At 34.9% G+C, this 19,368-nt stretch overlaps 1 protein-coding gene across 4 annotated transcripts in view; it reads right to left on the bottom strand.

Moving 5' to 3' along the window:
- Positions 1-19,368, bottom strand: part of LOC308653126 (transmembrane protein 45A-like) — a 151,693-nt gene that overhangs the window by 130,840 nt on the left and 1,485 nt on the right. Inside the window, exons 2-3 of one of the 4 annotated variants that reach the window (XM_081301583.1) lie at positions 18,461-18,577; positions 15,257-15,301 (exon numbers count right to left, since the gene is read on the bottom strand). The exons of 1 other annotated variant lie outside the window; for it this stretch is intronic. The gene's annotated coding sequence lies outside the window, so the exon portion shown is untranslated. The remainder of the gene's footprint in view (positions 1-15,256; positions 15,302-18,460; positions 18,578-19,368) is intronic. 2 more of the 4 variants (XM_081301584.1, XM_081301585.1) reach the window with 2 other exon arrangements.

The following is a 19,368-nucleotide window of genomic DNA, read 5'->3' as shown; positions in this document are numbered from 1 at the left end:
ATTTTCTCTTCACTTAAGAAACTGTAATTTTGCTGATAGAACTATTTCATTTTTGTAATTTCTACCCCATTCATGATGTTGTGATTATTAATACATTAGATGATGTAGTTGACATCTTCTGTTTAATATTTGATTTAGTTCACAGCTATTTATTGTTGGTGCTGATGTTAAATGCTGACCCAAAATTCCTCCTCAGATGGAAATTAGTGTTATAGATGTCCTAGTAGGCACCAGTCATTTATTTTAAGGTTGTACATTCATTGCTACCATTATTGCTATTCCTTGCTCCTCTGCCTCTAAGAGGGGCTTGAAAGTGATTGGGACACTACTAGTTCATAGGGAAGAGATCCTGCTGCTGAACTATATTCACAACTCAGTCAGTAATAGTAAATCACTTCAAATGAACTAGCTCCATCAGAGCACAAACAATATATCAAAACATAGAATAGGGCAGGAAAAAAATCCCAAACAAATGACCAGCCCCCAAGTAGGAACAGCAAGAGGGAGATCTCTGGTTGCATTCCTGGACATCTATTTACATAGGAAGAAGAAAAGAAAAATCTCTGAAAAGAGAAATCCACGACAAAGGACATACTCATAAAAGAAGAGGAATCTATCTCAATAAATGTGCAAGCCCAAGACCTCTGAAAACATGAGGAAACAGTCAAAAAAGTCTTCCCCCAAAATTTACAATCCCCAAAGAAACCCACAGATATGAAAATAGATGAAATTCCAAAGAGATGAAAAACTAATTATTAAAATATTCACTGGGCTTAAAATATATCTAAGGTATGAATGAAGAAAGCAAATACAAAAGGTGAAAGGCCACTTTGAAAAAGAAATAGAGATAATGAAAAGAAACCAATCAGAACTCCTGGAAATGAAAGTTGAAATGAACCATATTAAAGTCATTTGAAAGTATCACCAACTGATTATATATGAAATAGAAAATGAGGCTTCAAAAAGAACTTCAGGACTTTTAAGACAGGGTATATGAACTTGAATACTTAGTACTCAATAAAGGACAAAAAGAAAAGATCATGATCATGATATAAAAGAAAACTGGGACAATATAAAGAGACCAAGTTATGACAGAAGAGAACATGGAGACAGACTAAAGGCATCAAGAAACTTTTCAGTACAATGATAGCATAAAATGTTCCTAATCTTAGAGATAAGGTGGACATCCACATACAGGTGTCATACAGAACCCCAAATATATGAGATCAAAAAGAACTTCTCCAAGACAGAGCATAATCAAAATGACTAACACAAAAATAAAGAAAGAATATTGAACATTGAGGGAAAAAAAGTGTCAGGTCACACATTTGGAGGCAAACTATACAAGCTCATTTCTGACTTATCAACTCAGATGCTAAAATCAAAGAGGGCTTGGAATGATATTTTAAGCTCTGGAAAAAAATTGCAAGCTACGATGATACATTCCATAAAACCAATCTTTCCAAGTTAAGCAGAAATAAAAACTTTCTATAAGAATAAGCTAAAAGAATTCATAACTTCTAAGCCAGCACTACAAAAATACTTATACTACAAACAGAAGAGCTCAAAAGTAAACCCCAAATTGCTCAAATGAATGAAGCTCTACAAGAGGAATAAACCAAATGACAATTAAGACAGAATTATACATAAAAACAAAACAAAATATCAGGAAATAACAAACATCTATCCATAATAACATTGAATGTAAATTGTCTCAAACTCCCATATATAAAGACACAGAATGACAGAGTGAATTACAAAACGAGATCCAACTATATGGTGTTTGCAAGAGACTTACCTCATAGGCAAAAACATCTACAGGTTGAAAGGTAAATAATGGAAAAGAAAATTCCATGCAAATCAAAAAACAAGCAAAAGCAGCTATTCTCATATTTGACAAAGCAGATATCAAGGAAAAAGCTAATATGAAGAAACCAAGAAAGTCACTACATACTCCTAAAGGAAACAATTAGTCTCCAAATATCAATGAATTTAATTACATAAAAAATACTTAAAAACATTAAGTTCCAGATAAACCCTCATATGATAATACTGGGTGACTTCAACACACCCGTTTCACCAATAGACAGGTCATCCAGACACAAAAACCAATGAAGAGGGCTGAGCACGGTGGCACACACCTGTAATCTCAGCAGCTTGGACAGCCTCAGCAACTTAGTGAAGCCCTAAGCAACTCAGCAAGACCCTGACACATTTGTGGAAAATTTCTCCCCAAAACAGATAATTCACTTTCATCTCAGCAGCTCTTTTCCAAAAGATACCATATTCTAGGTCACAATGTAAATCTTAGCAAATACAGAACAAAAAAAAAATAACAACAACAACAAAAAATACAATCCCATGCATCTTATCAGATCATAATGGAATAAAATTATAAATCAACACCAAGAAAAATTACAGAAACCACATAAACACAAGGAGATTGAACACTACTCTTTAAGATAAGAGATGTGTCATCAAAAAAAAAAGAAATCAAAAAATTATTGATATAACATCTCAAAATCTATAACAGTATGAAGGCAATAATAAGAGGAAACACAATTGAGTGCCTATACTAAAATACAGAAACATCTGAAATATATAATCTAATAGTTTACCTCATGACCCTAGAAAAAGGAAAAACAAACTAATTCCCAAATCAGTACAAGTCCGAAAATAATTAAGATCAGAGCTGAAATTAATGAAATTGAGAATTAAAAATACAAAGGATCAATGCAATGAAGAATTGGTTCTTTGAAAAGATAAAAAGATTGATAGATCCTTAGCCCAAATAACCAAAAGAGAGAGAAGACCCAAATAAACTAAATTAGAGATGAAAAAGGAAATATCACACAGTCACTTCTGAAATTCAGAGGGTCATTAGAAACAATTTTGAAAAGTTATACTCTAATAAATTAGAAAATCTATAAGACATTGAGAAATTTCTAGATACATATGACCTGCCCAAATTGAAACAGAAAGATATAGAAAAATTAAACTGACCAATATCAAGCAATGAGATTGAAGCAACAATTAAAAGTCTACCAGAAAGAAAAATCTACAACCAGATGAAATATTAACTGAATTATATAAGGCCTTTAAATAATAATTAATGGCAATCTTCCCAAAATTATTCCATAAAATAAAAAGGGAGGGAACATGCCCAAATTCATTCTATGAAGCCAGTATAACCCGATACCAAAATCAAAGATACACCAACAAAAGAAAACTATAGACCAGATATATTCCATGTATATATGCCAAAATATGTATATACTTTTATGTATATCTAAGAAGAATATATAAAAAATTTAAAGAAGAAAACCATAGACCAATATCCCTAATGAACACAGATGCAAAGATCCTTAATAAAATATTAGCAAACTGCATTCAAAACACATCAAGAAGATAGTACACCACGATGAAGGGGGTTTCATTCCAAGAATGCAAGTTTGCTTCGACCTATACAAATTAATAAATGTAATTTAACATGTAAGTAGAATCAAGGACAAGATCCAAAAAAGGCCTTTAACAAAAATCAAGTACCCATTCATATTTAATATGCTGGAGGAACTAGAGATAGAAGGAATATACCTCAACATTATAAAGGATATATATATATATATATATATATATATATATATATATATATATATCAAGGATACAAGATCAATATTCAAGTTTTCCTATATTATAACAGTAGATCTGTTTAAAATCAGAAAAACTACCATTCACAATAACCCCCCAAAAAATCTGGGAATAAATCTAACCAAGGAGGTAAAAGACCTCTACAATGAATACTATAGAACACTGAAGAAAGAAATTGAAGATCTTAGATTTATTGATACTTTGGTGGGGAATACATTGAATCTTTGGTGGGGAATACATTGAATACATAACACTTTTGGTATGTAGACATGTTGGCAATATTAATTTTACTTATCTAAGAACATGTTCCCCACCAAAGTATCAATAACATTCTTCACAGAACTAGAAAAATCAGTACTAAAATTCATTTGGAAGAATAAAAGATCCAGAATAGCCAAAGTAATCCTGAGCAAGAATGGTGATGCTAGAGATATCATGATACCTGATTTAAAATTATACTATAGAGCTACAGTAACAAAAACAGCATGGCACTGGCATCAAAAAAGACATGAAGACCAGTAGAAGAGAACAGAAGTCAGAAACACAAACAACATAGTCACAGTGCCTAATAAGTGTTGGAGAAATCATGGCCCTTTCAACAAATGGTGCTGGCAAATTTGGATAACCATACATGGAATAATGAAACTAAATTCCTCTCATATTGCACAAAAGTCAACTCTAAGTGGATAAAAGACCTAGGAATTAGACCAGAAACTTTGCAACTGCTAGAAGAAAACATAGGGTCAATATTCCAACACACTGGCAGACGTATCAAGTTACTTTCCAAGACCCCTAAAGCTCAAGAAATAAAACCAAAAATCAGTAAGTAGGACACCATCAAATTTAAAAGCTTCTGCATAGCAAAGGAAATTATTAAGAGCATAAAGATGGTGCCTACGGAATAGGAGAAAATCTTTGTCAGCTACTCCTCTGATAGTGGATTAATATCCAGAAATATAAAGAACTCAAAATCTTAACACCAAGCAAACAAACAAAAAAAACTAAATAATTCAATTACTAAATGGACAAAAGAACTAAACAGACATTTTAAAGAAATACAAATAGACATCAAATATACAAAAAAAAATGTTCAGAATTCCTGGAAATCAGGGAAATTCAAATCTATCTCACTCCAGTTCGAATGGTAATCATTAAGAATATAAAAAATTAAAAGTTTTAAAAAAGAATACAAATACTAAATGCTGGTGAAGATGTGGAGGAAAAGGTACATTCATGTTGTTGGTGGGTCTGAAAACTAGTATAACTACTTTGGAAAGTAGTATATAGATTCTTCAAAAGACTAGAAATATAAACACCATACAACCCAGATATCCCAATCCTCAATTATCCAAAAGAACTAAAATCAGTATGTTATGGGGATACAGCCATCTCAATGTTTATAGCCATACAATTCACAATAGACAAGTTATGGACCCAGCCCAGGTGCCCCTCAACAGATGCATGAATTAAGAAAACATATACATACATAAAGGAGCTTTACTCAGCAATAAAGAAGAATGAAATTTTGACATATGCCAATAAATGGATAGAACTGGAGAAACTCATGCTAAGTGAAAAAAAGCCAGACTCATAAAATCAATAGTCATATGTATTCTTTCAAATGCAGGAGCTAGAATAAAGTAAGTGATGGGATGGGTAGGAGAAGAGATGGATCTCACTAAAATAACAGAAAGATCAGGTAGAATAGAGAAAGGAGACTGAAGGGGATAGAGGAGGGATAGGGAAAGGGAGAAAATGCAGCATGAATTTGACAAAATCATGCTGTGTAAATATATGAACATCACAATGAATTCCACCTCTATGTATATCTATAAAGTACAAATTTTAAAATAAAAATAAATAAATCAGGGCTGGGGCTATAGCTTAGTGGTAGAATGCTTGCCTAGCATGAGTGAGGCACTGGGTTGGATCCTCAGCACCACATAAAAATAAATAAATAAAGTGTCCATCTACAGCTAAAAATATTTTTAAAAAATTAATTTAAAAAATCCAAAAAAGACCAATGGAGTAGACAAAGACATGGGGAGGGAGCAGAGGAGAAAAAGTAGAACTGGGGACTAAAATTGAGTGAATTAAATTCCATGCATGTATGATTATGGCAAAATGAACCTCTCTATTATGCATAACTATAATGCACTAATAAAAGTATTTGAAAAATATATTTAAAAGTAAAATTTTTAAAATAAAAATTTAAAAAGCTCAAGCTTGAAGAAGGGGTAAAATTACAGGCTAATAGCATGGAAAACTATTCAGTGAAATAATAACAAAAAATTTCCCAGCCAGGCATGGTGGGGTATGCCTATAATCCCAGCGGCTTGGAAGGCTAAGTCAGGAGGATCCTGAGTTCAAAGCCAGCCTCAGCAAAATCAAGGTGCTAAGCAATTCATTGAGACCCTGTCTCTAAATAAAATACAAAATAGGGCCGGAGACATGGCTCAGTGGTCGAGTGTCCCTGAGTTCAATCTCCGATACCCCCCATAAAAAAAAATCCCAAATTTTGGAAATAAGATGACTACTGAGATACTGGATTCATTTAGAACCCCAAATAGAAACAACCAGAGAAGAACATCTTCATGACATCTTATAGTTAAAATGCCAAAAATTCAGTATCAAAAAAGAATATTACAAGTTGCAAGAGAGAAATGTCGTTGCTCATAAAGATGAATTCATCAAAATAACATTTGATTTCTCAGTAGAAACCTAAAATCCAGAAGGGCATGGAACAATGTATTTCAAGTCCTTAAGGAAAACAACTGTCAACCTCGATTGCTATACCAAGCAAAGTTATTCTTCAGAATCAAAGTAGAAATCCTTCCAATAAAAGCATAAACAAAAGCCATGCATTACTGACAACTAAGCCAGCAGTTCAGAAATACTCCACCATGTGACCTGTTCCAGGAGATTCCTGCTGGGTACCATGACTAGGATGATTGTGAAGTGGGCTTTATTCTCAGCCCTGTTTTCCAAGAACTGAAGATTATTTCACATGGCTATTGAAAAAGTTCTTCTTTCAGAAGACTGACCAGAAATCACTTCAGAAATTAAAATCAAACTAGCAAGAATACAAGAGTGAAAAAATACAATCAATAATGCCTTAAAAGAAATAGAAGATAAAAATAATTTTTAATGAAAAAGAAATGAAGGAGACAAGAAGAATTCAAAACAACTGGCAAATATGGAGACATATAAACAGATAATTAACTTTCTGAAAAAGAAAGCCAATACAAGAGAACAGGACAAATACAAGTATTCAAGAAAAATTTCCTGAAAAAAGACCTGAAAGTACCTATTGAAAAAGTATAGTGTATATTTTAGAATAACAACCCCAAACAACTACCACCAGTACGTGTTCTAGTATATTTACTGAAGTTTAAATTAAAAATTCCTTAAGGAAATATAGATGGACAAGTTATGGACCCAGCCCAGGTATCCCTCAACAGATGGATTAATTAAGAAAATATAGATGGAGAAAGTAGAGAAAATAAGCTGTAAAGGATATAGGTGATTAGATTATGATTTTGCAAAAAATGCTTTGTCAAACATACTAAACTAATTAAGATACCAAGAAAACATTGCTTTGGAAGTATCATTGTCATTAATCATACTGTCAGCACAATTATAATAAAAAGTATGCACACTCAAAAAGATAAACACAGAGAGAAAGAAAGTCTGGGCTGAGAATTTTATACCCAGCAAATTAACTTCAGCAAACATAAATATGAACTGCACATGTCAAGATGAAATTGAAATTCCAACTGTTTTACTTTAGCTCCTGAGAGATTATTTATATCCTCATTCTATTGACTGAAAAGGCCTAGAAACAATGATGTATCCAAATGCAATGAGCATCTCTAGCACCCAAATTATGGTCTCCAAATGCCATTTCTCACTAATCAACAATGAAAGACAAAAATAAACAAAAACACAAAAACAAAAGAGGATTTCTTAAAGAAAGGTATTAGTTTTGGTGTGTTGTGGATCAGGAATGACCTTGGAAGCTCCTGACACAACAGAATGCAAGGAATCTATTAATGATTACTAGTATCTTTCAAAAAAAACTCAGGAACTAAAGTAAGACAGTTGGAATTTCAATTTCCCTTTGTCAAAGCATTCTAAGTAATAAATTAAAGCCAGATGATAGAATTAGAATACTATCATTTGGGGTCCTCCATTTACTTAGTAAACATTGTCAGTGGCACATTGACCTCCATTGAGTTAGTGGCTGGTTGTCATTAGAGACAACCAGATGTTATCTGCCTTCTACATTCTTGTGAAGGAATCAAACCTGAATCTATTCCAGACTCTAGATACAACCACCAATGCACATTAAAAGAGACTTAGAAAATGTATTATTTTTTTTAATATACAAGACAACCATGGTGTCCAGAGTTGTATATTTGTGAGATAACCTGATTAGGGTGAGGGTGAGGGTGAGGGTCAAGAATACAGGTAAAACATTATAGTATCTCAAAATTGTAGTGACCTATGAGGGGTTGAAGGGATATGAATTTGGACACATGGAGTTCAATTTCTGGATGTGATGGTGACCTTAGGGAGTTATCCTTCTACTAGGAGGATGTAATGATTACTTTGAATTATACACTTGACTTGTAAATTTGATTATTAATTGTAAACTTGAATTGTAAAATTGGATTAAGAGATAACAAGGATTAGGAGATTTATGGGTATGTCAGTGAGGGTGTGTCTAGGAATGATTAGCATGTGAGAAAGCCAAATGAAACGGAGACCCTCGCTAAGCATGGGCAGCACCAATAAATAGGATGATGGCTTGGATGGAATAAAAGCTGGAAGAACAAGGAAGCAGCAGCAAATGTAAGCTCCATTCTTCTTAAATAGGTTCTTGATTGCTGCTGAAATTAAGAATATCAACTTTTGTTTGGAGGATCTGTCCAATGGTGAGAGAGGTGTGTTGAAGTCACCCATAATTATTGTGTTGTGGTATATTTGATTCTTGAACTTGAGGAGAATTTGTTTTATGAATGTCGCAGCACCATTATTTGGTGCATAAATATTGATAATTGTTATGTCTTGTTGGTGAATGGTTCCTTTTAACAGTATATAATGTCCTTCTTTATCCCTTTTGATTAACTTAGTCTTGAAGTCGATTTTATTTGATATGAGTATGGCCACCCCTGCTTGCTTACGAGGACCGTGTGCATGGTATATTTTTTTCCCATCCTTTAAATCTGGAACAAGACAGGGATGCCCTCTATCACCACTTCTACTCAATATAGTTCTCGAAACACTGGCCAGAGCAATTAGACAGATGAAAGAAATTAAAGGCATAAAAATAGGAAAAGAAGAACTTAAATTATCACTATTTGCAGATGACATGATTCTATACCTAGAAGACCCAAAAGGGTCTACAAAGAAACTACTAGAACTAATAAATGAATTCAGCAAAGTGGCAGGATATAAAATCAACACACATAAATCAAAGGCATTTCTGTATATCAGCGACAAAACTTCTGAAATGGAAATGAGGAAAAACACTCAATTCACAATATCCTCAAAAAAAAATAAAATACTTGGGAATCAACCTAACAAAAGATGTGAAAGATTTATACAATGAAAACTACAGAACCCTAAAGAGAGAAGTAGAAGAAGATCTTAGAAGATGGAAAAATATACCCTGTTCATGGATAGGCAGAACTAACATCATCAAAATGGCGATATTACCAAAAGTTCTCTATAGGTTTAATGCAATGCCAATCAAAATCCCAACGGCATTTCTCGTAGAAATAGATAAAGCAATCATCAAATTCATATGGAAAAATAAAAGACCCAGAATAGCAAAAGCAATTCTAAACAGGAAGTGTGAATCAGGCGGTATAGCGATACCAGATTTCAAACTATATTACAGAGCAATAGTGACAAAAACAGCATGGTACTGGTACCAAAACAGGCGGGTGGACCAATGGTATAGAATAGAGGACACAGAGACTAACCCACAAAGTTACAACTATCTTATATTTGATAAAGGGGCTAAAAGCATGCAATGGAGGAAGGATAGCATCTTCAACAAATGGTGTTGGGAAAACTGGAAATCCATATGCAACAAAATGAAACTGAATCCCTTTCTCTCGCCATGCACAAAAGTTAACTCAAAATGGATCAAGGAGCTTGATATTAAATCAGAGACATGGCGTCTGATAGAAGAAAAAGTTGGCTATGATCTACATATTGTGGGGTCGGGCTCCAAATTCCTCAATAGGACACCCATAGCACAGAGTTAATAACAAGAATCAACAAATGGGACTTACTTAAACTAAAAAGTTTTTTCTCAGCAAGAGAAACAATAAGAGAGGTAAATAGGGAGCCTAAATCCTGGGAACAAATTTTTACTCCTCACACTTCAGATAGAGCCCTAATATACAGAGTACACAAAGAACTCAAAAAATTAGACAATAAGATAACAAATAACCCAATCAACAAATGGGCCAAGGACCTGAACAGACACTTCTCAGAGGAGGATATACAATCAATCAACAAGTACATGAAAAAATGCTCACCATCTCTAGCAGTCAGAGAAATGCAAATCAAAACCACCCGAAGATACCATCTCACTCCAGTAAGATTGGCAGCCATTATGAAGTCAAACAACAACAAGTACTGGCGTGGATGTGGAGAAAAGGGTACACTTGTACATTGCTGGTGGGACTGCAAATTGGTGCGGCCAATTTGGAAAGCAGTTTGGAGATTCCTGGGAAAGATGGGAATGGAACCACCATTTGACCCTGCTATTGCCCTTCTCAGACTATTCCCTGAAGACCTTAAAAGAGCATGCTACAGGGATACTGCCACATCGATGTTCATAGCAGCACAATTCACAATAGCTAGACTGTGGAACCAACCCAGATGCCCTTCAATAGATGAATGGATAAAAAAAAAATGTGGCATCTATACACAATGGAGTACTATGCAGCAATAAAAAATGACAAAATCATAGAATTTGCAGGGAAATGGATGGCACTAGAGCAGATTATGCTTAGTGAAGCTAGCCAATCCCTAAAAAACAAATACCAAATGTCTTCTTTGATATAATGAGAGCAACTATGAACAGAGCAGGGAGGAAAAGCAGGAAGAAAAGATTAACATTAAACAGAGACATGAGATGGGAGGGAAAGGGAGAGAAAAGGAATATTGCATGGAAATGAAGGGAGACCCTCATTGTTATACAAAATTACATATAAGAGGTTGTGAGGGGAATGGGAAAATAAACAAGGAGAGAAATGAATTACAGTAGATGGGGTAGAGAGAGAAGATGGGAGGGGAGGGGAGGGGGGATAGTAGGGGATAGGAAAGGTAGCAGAATACAACAATTACTAATAGGGCATTATGTAAAATTGTGGATGTGTAACCGACGTGATTCTGCAATCTGCATTTGGGGTAAAATTGGGGGTTCATAACCCACTTCAATCTAATGTAAGAAATATGATATGTCAAGAGCTTTGTAATGTTGTGAACAACCAATAAAAAAATTTAAAAAAAAATAAATAAAATAAACACACATAAAATAAGTATTAAAAAAAAAAAGAATATCAGACTCTGGTTTGTTCACTCTTCCAAAGTGGATTCTCCAGAAGCATTCAGTATCAGCACCAATGATCCTTCTCTTGTTCTGGGGCTTCAGCCTCTTAGACTGCTTAGCTACTGGTTCTTCCAACTTTCCAGCCTGCAGACAGCCATTGTGGACTATCCAGCTTCTGGCTTAATAAGTCCACCTTTTAAAATTATACTTCCTGTTGATTCTTTTCTTCTAGAGAACCCCAATACAGAGGATTTCATGTAATTTTCACTTTTTGCTATTATAAACAATTATCCCTAAACATTATTGTTTTGTGAAGGGTTTTTCTAGAATTTACACCTAGAAGTGTAAATTTCTGGATTGGAGGTATCTGAATTTTCAATTGTATTGAACACTAACAGTTGAGCAAAAGAGCCAGATACATAAAAAAAAAAAAAAATACCAGTTGCTCTAAGTAATTCAACCAATGTACAATTCCATTTCCTGACATCCTTCTACCTGATACTGCCAGATTTTTAAATTGTTGCCAATATTATAGGTACAAAATGAAATCTCATTGTTGTTTTAATTTGTATTTTCCTATTTATTAGTAAGGTTAAAAATATTTTACATGTGCATTTGCTGTTTGCATTTCTTCTATGGATAATTTATTTATATCTTCTTGCTCATTTTCTTCTTTTCTTATTGATCTATATCAGTTCTTCACATAGACTGTATATTAACCTGAAAGTTTTATTCATCACAAATATCTTTTCCCAGTGTCTTGCCTTTCAACTTTTTGTTTCATTTGTTTTAAGTTAAAAATTACAATGTAGCCAATTTTGTTTTTTTACAAGCTTGTGCTTTATCCTAACACAGTCCTTAAGACATTTATTTACATTTTCTTCTCAAAGTTTAAAGTTTTTGCTTTCTATATTTAGATTTTCAATCTATTTGCCATTTTGTTTACAGTATGTAGTAGGATTCCCTTTCATTTTTGTTATTTAGATAGCTTTAATAGTTTCCCATTGCTACATATCAAGTTGTCACAAACATGATATTGGGTAGAATTCACCATTAATTTTTTGCTATGTATCTTTATTAATTTCATGTTGCTTTATATCAAATTGTTACAACCTTAGCATCTTAATACAAATTTAGTATCTTATAGTCTTCATCACGTAGAATTTAAACACAAGTTAATTGAGTCCTCTATTAAGAGTCTCAGATTGAAATGAAGGTATTTAAAGACCACAGCCTTAGTGCACTAGTTGGGAAAGTTTGATTTCCTGCAGTTGTAGGACATTTTTCTTGCTGATTATTGACAAGGGACCACTCTCAGCTCTGAGAGTTCCTTTCCATAGGCGGTTTGCTGTTTCACAACCATCAGGAAAAATTTTTCTCATTCCCAATCTCTTTGGCTTCTTTTAAAGACACTCTTGATTGGGTCACATACACTCACGATAATCTCCCTTTTTATTAACCTTGTTTAAACCATCTTGAAGCCTCCATATCAACCCATTAACCAGCTGAATATCACAGAATAATCTCTATTGCTACCAGTAGAGAAGAGTCTATCAAGCCCTCTCCAAATTCCTCAGCAACAAAATTATGAGATATAATAAAATAATTGTTTTAATCAAACAAATTTTGAGGAAGCTTGTGAAGCTGTAATAGATGAATACTACATAAGAACAGAAATTATTCTTTGTAGTTTTTTTCATAATTAAACAAAATTGCATCTCCATCTCATTGTTGGAGTTGAAGCTATTTTCCACTAGTGAGGAAAACAGCAAAACATAAAGATAGGAAAAAAGCACAGCCTAGGGGCTTTCAGTTTTAGGCCTAGACTAATGTAAAGATCAGGACTGCATAACCAGGGACTAGTCTATGAAGAATGAATTAGGGGATGCGGTTGTGGCTCAGTAGTAGAGCATTTGCCTACAGTGTGTGAGCACTGGGTTCTAACCCCAGTGCCACACACACACAAAAAAACTAAATAGAATTAGAAGGCCAGGTGCAATGGTGTATACCTGTAATCCCAGCAGCTCAGAGGCTGAGGCAGGAGGATCACAAGTTCAAAGCCAGCCTCAGCAACAGCAAGGTTCTAAGCAACAGTGAGACCCTGTCTCTAAAGAAATTACAAAAAAAAGCTGGGGACATGGCTTAGTGCCACTGAGTTCATTCCCTTTACCATACACACACACACAAAAGAACAAATTAGAGGGCTGGTGTTGTGGCTCAGTGGTAGAGACTTGCCTAGCATGTGCGAAGCACTGGGTTCAATTCTCATCACCACATATAAATAAAGTTCCATCAATGACTAGACATCCATTTGGGGTGGATGCACCACTTCTAGGCCCATCACTTGACCAGTATCTTCACGCAAATCAGAAAAAGGAGCACCGTACTCCAGGTAGACCCAACCTGACACCAGACTATGAATAGCAAAGTGCAGGTTGGCCCTCAACCCCCTCTTGTCCCAGCATAATGAGCATAATCCATATGTAATATCTTTATTAATTATAATACAAGGAAATATTTCTATATTTGTGAATGATGAATGATGCAAATTCTTGTGAGTGGCAATGAGCTAAGTTGATAAGGATTGAAAGATCTTATAAATCTGTGTAAATAAGCAGAAAGGAGGCAAATGAATATATAAAATATACATATGAGTTATGTCGCAGTGAAGGAAAGGGAACTATAGTTACTAAAGATTATCCCCTGAAAATAAATGCAGAAACTTCTGACAGCAAAAAGATCAGCCACTTTATTGAATCATGACATAACATTCCCCCAGAGCAGTAATGCAGTACTTCCCACTCAATTGATAGTTTGACAGAATTAAAAAAGGTAAAAACCATCAGGATAAGGAAAAAAGTAACAGTATGAGGAAAACTGCTCAGGAAAAACAGGGAATTCTACATAGGACAAAGTAGGATACAAAGCACAAACCAATCAGGTCCCTTTGTAAACAGTTGCAGTTGTGGTAGTGGGAGCATTGACCACAGCATGCTAGGGACTGGAGCTAGCAGCTACAATGGTGGGTGTAATGGAAGCAGACTATTTCTGGTGCAGCAGTGGCAAATGAGTTTGTTTTTAACTGATACCAGTGGTGTTGGTCACAATGGTGGCACAAGTTTTAATACTGGCAAGAGTAATAGAAAAGCAGTAGCAGTTAAGAACTCTTTATGCTGCATTAACCATGTTTCAGGTTTTAGGTTGGGTGGAAAAATAAGTTAATAAGCACCAATCATATGTCCAATCCTGTAAAAGATGCAGGAGAACAAAGATGACTAGAATATGAATCCCATCCTTCAAGGACTCAGAATTGAACACAGGTAGCATAAATGAGAACAAATAATTGCAGCAATGTGATAATTGTGGGGAAGAAATATATACTCGTGTCAAATGCCATAATCTGTTTTCTGCTGCTATAACAGAAGATTACACACTCAGTAAGTTATAAAGAACCTTCCTAGTTTGGAGGCTGGGAAGTCCAAAATCAAGGTATGGGTGGCTGGTGAGGCTGTCTTCCTACACCATAATATGACAGGAATAGGTTCTTGCATCACATGGCAGAGCAAGGGCGTGTGTTGAGCTCAGTCATTATTCCTCTTCTTATGAAGTCTCTAATCTCATGGGGGGAGAGAGACACCCTCATTACCTCATCTAAGTCTTACTTCTTAAAATCCCACTTCCAAATACTACCAAGATATGATTTTGGGGATTATATCTTTCAACACATGAATTTTGGGGGACACATTCAAACTACAGCAGATGGTCCAATGCAAAACAAGAAAATATATAATTTTTCTCTGACATATAGGATTAGATAAGACTCTATATACACTATATAAAATGCAAGATAAATGAAATAAAGCATCTATCGCTGTTCAGCCATTTTCTTAGTATTCTCTTAAGAACAAGTGTTGTAGGGTTTTTTCAATTTTTCGAATTCCCAAGTTCTTGCTCCTTTTGGATTAACAATTCCTTCTTCAATTTGCCTCTCTTATCCCACTTTTTCTATAAGCAGTAAGGAAGTTCCAAGCTTACCTTCAATATTTCACTTAGACATCTCCTCTGCTGAATATCCAGTTTCTACAATAGTAGAACAAAATTTGGTCACTCTCTTCACTTTATAAGGATTGTAAGGATTGCCTTTCCTCCAGTTTCCAAAAACATATACCTTGTTTCTGAGACCTCACTAGAATGGCCTTTAACATCCATATCCCTACCAACATTCTTTTCAAAATTATTTATATATGTACTATTATTATTAGGTACTGGGGATTGAACCCAGGGGCGCTTAACCACTGGGCAACATCCCAGCGCTTTCCTTTTTTATTTTGAGATAGGGTCTCCCTAAGTTGTATAGGGCCTTGCTAAATTGCTGAGGCTGGCTTTGAACTTGCAATCCCAAGGTTCTGGGATTATAGGCATGTACCACCACATCTGGCTATTTATCTATTCTCTAAGAATATGGAAGCTGTTTCTAGTTTCTTCATTTCTTTCTTAGCTGTCACCAGAACTGCCTTCAAAGTTCATATTTCTACCAACAGTTCTTTCAATCTTGGCTTTTTCTAGCATACACCTTAGAACTCATTTAGCTTATATCCATCACCCAGTTCCAAAATCAATTCCAGATGTTCAATTATATATTACAATAGCATCTCATTGGTGATACCAAGATTTATATTAGGATTCTCCAGAGAAATAGAACAAGTTATAGATGGACAAGAGACATATATAGATTAGAGAGCTATAAACAGAATATAATTATTTTATATTGCATGTGTGTTGTATAAGGAATTTACTAGCATGCTTATGGAAGCTGAGAAGTCCCATATCTATAGTCAGCAAGCTGAATAAATCCAGAAGAGCTGATAGTGTTGTTCAAATCTGAAAGCTAGCAGACTCAAAACCAAAGAAGAGCCAATGTTTCAGTTCAAGTCCAAAGCAGGAAAGATCTGTGTCCAAACTTAAGGCAGTCGAGCAAGAATCGATGTGTCCGGCTTTTTGTCCTGTTTTGGCCTTTAGCTGATTGGATCACAGCAACTACATTTGGGATGGCAAATTTCTTTACTCAGCTTGTCAACTGAAATGTTAATCTTATCCCAAAATATCCTGATAGATACAAATAGAATAATATTTATATCCAAATATCAGGGGATCCTGTGGCCCAGTAAACTGACACATAAAATTAACCACCACACCAATTATCTACTGGACTGTGGGAGTACAAGATGAACAAAGTTTCTGGTAACATGGGGCTTACATCCTACTGAAAGGTCATAAATAATTTCAAACATTGCTGAGTGGTAACAATGTGAATCAAGGAGAATAAGGAAGCGTATGAAGGGAGATATGAGTGACTAGAAACATTTAGCCTTATCATAGAAGTAGAGAGGTTCTAAAAACCTTTGGATTCAAGGGTGCAATTGGAGTTATACTGTAGGAAAGGTATGTGAAATCAAAGTGCAGGGTGACACACAGAAGAGGGATACTACAGACAGGAAGGGTATCTGGAAAACAAACACAGGGTTGAGGAAAGATAAAGGAAATAGGAAAAAGAAAAAATAAGATAAATGTATAGACTAAACGTTTGTGCCTCCCCATTGCAATCAATATGTTGAAATTCCAACCCCAGTGTAATATTATTAAAAGTTGGGGGGGGGCTGGGGATGTGGCTCAAGCAGTAGTGCGCTCGCCTGGCATGCGTGTGACCCGGGTTCGATCCTCAGCACCACATACAAACAAAGATGTTGTGTCTGCTGAGAACTAAAATAAATAAATATTAAAAAAAAAGTTAGGATATTCAGGAGGTGATTAGTTGTTCTAAAAAATGCACATATTTATTAAACATGTTATGTGTCACATACATTTAGGTGTTTTTATATTTCAACTGAGGAAGTGGCAAGGATATGAAGAGAAGAAAAACATAAAAAATTATATTAGAGAAATTGATCTTGTTGAAGACTTCACAGTTGATTTTCTGTTTACATGTGCCTATATGGGCATAATCATGTGCACTTGGGTGGGTAGGGTTGAAAAAGAGGTTTTAAAAGGTTTAAGGTTTCAAGCGTGGGTCACTAATAAGGTAAGAATGATCTTTCATATAATCCTCTTTTTTCCCCTCATGAGAAAATGGGAGGGAAAAAAAGGATTATACAAAAACAAAGAATGGGGAGGGAAGATGAAGAGCTATATTTCTGACAAAAACAAAGCATCCAAGCAATCTTCTCAGAAAGTTCTAGAAAACATAATGAGGTAAAGAGACAAGTTGCATCACAAGGTAATAGAGATTATCTGCAAAGAAATGGAACCTGAAACAATGAGGTTTACTTTGATTACTAATGGAGACTGCAGACAAAATAACATTCTTATGAATTCCTATATAGAGTTGTGCTATCCAATACAATAGCCATTTGCCACATGAAACTATTTACATCAATTAAAACTAAATAAAATTGAAATATATTTAATCATAGTAACTGCAGTTCAGTGCTTAGTAACTATATGTGGGAAGTGATTAGCATATTGGACATCATACATTTAAAATACTTAAAACATCACAAAAAGTTCTGTTGGGCAATATCAATCTAGATATTGGTCAGAGAAGGAGGAAATGACAGTGTATCAAGTACAGGGTTATGAAACAAAAAAACAAAAATGAATTTAGTGACTTTTAAAGTAGTAGCAGAGTAATTGTAAAGTTATAACAAATTTTGGATTCAAATGGGTAATAAAAAAGTAGAAGTAACAGGTACAGGTAATTCTTCCAGTAACTTTTCAGTGAAGATAAAAAGAGAATAAAACCTAAGACAGAAAAAAGTATAGAGCTGTGTATAGATGTGCTCCATATAAGCATGTTTGTGGACTCAAAGGTCTGGGACACCTCCCCACCCCCCACCCCCCAATTCAGCTATCTATCTACCAACTCTACCAATCTGAAAGACTTTCATCAGCAATGAAAACTGATAGGGAAAGAATCATACCATTTTAAAAAATAAAGAGCCTTAAAACCCATCTGATCCACCCCTCACATTCTATAAAAAGCAAGGTTGCCCACAGTGATACTAAAAAGTTTCATGGTACTAAAATCTAGAATAAAAACTCACATCTTCCAAATCATCATCCATTAGAATTCCTTCTTTTAGGGGTGGGGGGAGGGGGTGTACTAGGAATTGAATTCAGGAGCACTTAAACACTGAGCCACATCCCCAGCCCTATTTTTATTTTATTTAGAGAGGGTCTTACTGAGTTGCTTAGCACCTCACTTTTGCTGAGGCTGGCTTTGATCCTCCTCTGCTTCAGCCTCCCAATCTGCTGGGATTACAGGCATGCGCTACCACACTCAGCTAGAATTCCTTCTTCCTAAAATACAAACCAAAGGAGAAAGCTGTTTCTTTTGAGTTCTATTAATATACCAAAAAAAAAAGGTTAATATGCATAGAACTTCATTTTTTTAGAATAGTTTTACTTTTCTCCTTTAATAGTGAGAAAATTCAGTAACGAAACCTGTCAACTATTTTGCAACAAACCTCAAAAAAAAATTTTTTTAACTATTATCTAATTAAATTGTTACTGTAACCTTTCTGGTACTGGGGAATGAACCCAAGAGAACTTTATTACTGAGCCACACACTCAGCACACTCAGTAATTTTTTTTTTTTTTTTTTGAGACAATGTCTTGTGAAGCTGCTGAGGTTGGCCTTGAATTTGCAATCCTCTTCTCAGCCACCAGTCACTCAGGTGACATGTGCACCACTGAACCCAGCTGTTTTTACCATTTCAAAGCAGGGAAAGCATGCAACCAGTCAGCAAGGTTGCAAAGCCAATAACATTATTAATTCTGCTCTACACTGCAATGAGAAAATTGAAGAGAAAATGGGAGAAAACAGATGAATATGGAAGAGAATGGAATGAGATGTTCTTTACAAACTATGAAAGGAACAAGAATAAACTAATTTACAAATGCCTTTAGTAAAAATAAAACCAAACAAGTAAACCCTTCAGATAAGTATTACTTCATATAAAAAATGTTTCAAGAAATTCTAACATTGATTGCCCTCTGCAAAGGGAAACTGTGTGACTGAGGACAGGGACCAGAGGTAGGCTTTTCACAGTAAACCTTTTGTAACTTCTGGAACTCAAACATTATAATGT

The sequence above is a fragment of the Spermophilus citellus genome (genome assembly GCF_964194105.1).
Source record: "Spermophilus citellus genome assembly, chromosome: 7".
In the NCBI taxonomy this organism is placed as follows: domain Eukaryota; kingdom Metazoa; phylum Chordata; class Mammalia; order Rodentia; family Sciuridae; genus Spermophilus; species Spermophilus citellus.
The sequence above is the reverse complement of the archived record's forward strand: the minus strand, read 5'-3'. Positions and strand labels throughout refer to the sequence as shown.